The sequence below is a fragment of the Melanotaenia boesemani genome, unplaced genomic scaffold (assembly GCF_017639745.1).
Source record: "Melanotaenia boesemani isolate fMelBoe1 unplaced genomic scaffold, fMelBoe1.pri scaffold_183_ctg1, whole genome shotgun sequence".
NCBI lineage: Eukaryota > Metazoa > Chordata > Actinopteri > Atheriniformes > Melanotaeniidae > Melanotaenia > Melanotaenia boesemani.
Window position 1 is genome coordinate 332 of NW_024580617.1, and position 3,726 is coordinate 4,057.

At 38.1% G+C, this 3,726-nt stretch overlaps 1 long non-coding RNA gene across 2 annotated transcripts; it reads left to right on the forward strand.

Annotated features, from left to right (window-relative positions):
- The first annotated feature begins 3,029 nt into the window (after positions 1-3,029).
- LOC121636180 lies at positions 3,030-3,442 on the forward strand. 2 transcript variants are annotated; one of them, XR_006009676.1, is made up of 3 exons: positions 3,030-3,115; positions 3,199-3,299; positions 3,423-3,442. It is a non-coding gene; the product is annotated as an uncharacterized LOC121636180 (long non-coding RNA). The 2 variants fall into 2 exon arrangements; XR_006009675.1 differs by having other exon boundaries at positions 3,199-3,326; positions 3,423-3,437.
- The last annotated feature ends 284 nt before the right edge of the window (positions 3,443-3,726 follow it).

Below are 3,726 nucleotides of genomic sequence, written 5' to 3' on the forward strand. Positions count from 1 at the left end.
AATTTAAATATATTGATGTAAATTGTAGCTTTTGTAATGAATGTCCTGAAACTGCTGTTTATTTATTTTGGCACTGTCCAGATGTTAAAATGTTTTGGCAAAAACTATGTGACTTTATTCACCCTAACATTAAAAAAGATTTTGTGTTGTTTTGGAAGAATGTAATGTTTGGTGTTTTTGAAAATGGCTTACAAAAGAGTGACTCAGTTTATTTGATAAACCTCTTAATTTTGATGTCAAAATTTCACATTCACAGTTGTAAATACTCAGGTAAAAAGCCATGCTTCGCCGCTTTTTCTAACACCTTAAAACAATACATTCTTTCAATTAAATACTCTGAAAACCAAACGGCACTTAAAACTGTTGAAATCTGCACTGTATACAATATTTTTATATGAAACCTGTCACCCTGGCATTTGTTCCTTCCAACTCCTTTGGAATATTTTCTGTACCTTCTCTGTTGTACTGCAATTACTGTTATGACTTACTGTTATAATTACTTCTAATAAAAGGGGGTGTATTTAATTTTTTAAGGTCTCCTTTGTTGGAAATGAGTCAAGGCTCTAAATAAATGAAAAAAAAAACAACAACCAAAAAAAACGCTGTTGCTATGTGCGCTGTGCCTCCGTGCGTAACAGATCTTATACAGCGTGGATGATCCTACATTTACGCATCTGGATTTACACACGATGGATGAAGTCTCATTGAAGTGTAAGATATCGTTGGAAAGTATGGAGGACGTAAAGTAACACAATGAATTAATTAAATATATCATTCAATAATTACTTAAATGTGTCATCAAATAATTAAAATGATAATTAAATACATAAATGTGTAATTAAATGTATCATTAATTAATTAAAATACAAATTAATATATGTAAAAACATATAATTATTTCACAATTTAATTAATTATTTCACTATTTAATTATTTCACTATTTAATTAATCATTTATCTATTTTATTAATTATTTCATTATTTAGTTAATTATTTCATTATTAAATTAATTATTTATCTATTTCATTATTTCACTGTTTAATTAATTATTTATCTATTTAATTATTGATTTAATGATTTTGGCAGTGGCAGAGCGTCATGAATTTATTTTATCTGTCAGCATTGGTTGATTGGTTGCTCTTTCCACAAGTCCAGACAAATACATTCCAGATAATGGATCAATGCAGAGCTAGTGAACACATTCCAATACACTGTGTGGCGTTATTCACCTCTACGTTGGTTTAGATACTCTGTTAAACAAACCCACAGACCAAAATTTTAATAGCAACCGCCAAAAATCAGGCAACGTGTGAGGTGGAGAAAATGTCAAAAAGTTGCCGGAGCTGCTGAGAGAAGCAGCAAATTTAATGGCGGAAGCTCTGAATAGAACTCCTACAGCTCCAGCCAGTCAGCCACAACAGACACCTGCCGCTTCATCAGCTACACCTGTCCAAGGTAAGCTAATTTCATGTTAGCCAGTTGTGCTGCTAATCGTCGACATATTATACGGGACACGTGTGGTTTAAATTAGATAACAGTTTGTGAGTTGAGCTGAAAATGTGTTCGGTAGGCTCATTATGCGTCATGTGTAAGACGTTCATTGTTAATGATAGAAGCATAAAACCAGTTTGCTAATCGGCTAGATAAATTGAGCTAGCAGTGACATCACAAGATAGAAGTTGAGGCTATTTTAGCTGACTGGTAACCAGCTGTGGCGTTTTTCTGGGTAGCAAGGCTCTTCGCTCCGTATAACGGTGGAGCCAGAAGGAAGGTGGTGAGACGGCCCGCAGTCCAAGTTAGGCGAACACGCTACACACACACTGTTGTTTGGCTGACCACAGGGCGGATACAGTTCCAAGTATACTGCTTAAAGCGGACCTTCTTGCTTCAGGACTTGGAGAGCAAAAAGTGACACTTTCAGGTTAGTGTGAAACCAGGAATTGACCAAAAAAAAAAAAAAAAAAAAAAATCTATTGTATATTGACTCATTGAAGTTATTTGTAGTTTAACCCAATATTTTTTTAATGTAGTCCTAATATTTCCGGTTCATATTCAAGTCAGCAGTGGTGGATTATGGATTTTCAGAATGTGAATAATAGTTATCACAAGCTTATTTCCTTACTTTTAAAAGTCAATATAAATTATGCCTTTTTTCAATTTGTTTCTTAGTGTCACAAACCGGGAGATTGGACTCAAATAAATCAGTATTCCAGAGAAAGGTAAAAATGGTTTATTTGAGCAATGAGAAAGTGTAATGGTGTTCTATCCGGTCTCGCTTGGTCAGCTCTTCTGTGGGGGTATGAGAACAGGTGTTAGAAGGCAGGGAGTCCGTGACAGAGATGCAGGATATTATAGATTCACGTACCGGGTGCTGTAGTGTAGTTGGTGAGAGTAAACTGGCAGGACCGGAAAGGCCAGACAGGAGACCGCTGGAGTGGGTAGACAACTGCTGGATAGAGAACAGGTTAGTGGAGGAATAACTGGCGGGGGTCAGGGTCTCCAGCCCACAGAAGCGGGTGCGTCTGGGCAGAGAAGATAAGTCCGTGATCCAGAATCCAAATCCAAGAATCAGTTCAGAGGTCAGTAATCCAGAAATCCAATAATCAAACAGAGTTACCAGTCAGGGGGCAGGCTGAGACGGGGATCCAGGTCCAAAAACAAGGTCAACAATAGGCAGGCAGGCAAACAGGCAGAACAACGGCTGGATGCGTGCAGGGAAGAACCAAGACGATCTGGCGGAGAGAAGCTGTCACAGGCAAGTATTTATAGGGCGCCGTACAGGTGAAGGGCATTAGCAATCAGTGTGGGGGAAAAAAAAAGGTGCGTTCAGGGAAGCTGGGAAGTCCTGATACTTATCAGACAAACCATGACAGTTAGGGAATGATAATGATCCCATGGTGATAACAAATAAACTAATGGAAGTGTTTCCAAAGCTTCAAGAAGGGGGAGGCTTCAAACTGCTAAAAATTACAGGATCTACTCGAAGTCGAAGTCTTACATTGCTTCAATGTCCCAGCACCGGATACACACTTGCCTGTCTCAAAGATCCATCTGCGATGATTGGACAGGCCACAATCTACACACGTCCACTTCAACAAGATCTACCCTTAGACTGTGTATGTACATTTACAGATTTACTACGTAATCAAAATAAAGCCTACTGGTGACTGAATCATTAATAAAAGCTATTTGTTGTCAGGAGAGCTTACGTCCTGCCTCTGGTCCAGCTGTCCCCTGCATTACTTGTCAGAAGGAAGTTCCCTTTTCAGAGATGAAGCTGCACAGACTAAGCTGCAACGGGTATGTACTTCATAAAGAAATAAAAGGGTAGCTTATTTGTTTTTCTTTAGGAAAATGCCTCTCTTATAATGTTGTGCACACAAATAAGTGAGTATGACCATTATTTCTCATTTTAACTCCAAGGAAACCCATGCAGGAATCAGAGAGACAAGAAGAGGGAGGCCAAAATGATGAAATTGCTAAAGACACAGCTTCAGTCAGCGACAGTGTTCCAGTGAGGCCAGAAACATCAGCTCAGAGTGCAGTAGAACCAGCAGTGATGGCGAATGAGGAGTTGGATCACGAGGAAACGTACAGGGGTTTGTGTTATCACATTTGCTATAAGATTGTGTGGTAATGAAACTCTGTCAATAGAAAAATAACTTCTGTAAGATAAAATAATGCGATAATACAATTGTTTAGTTTTTGTTCAGAATGTTTTGCAGTT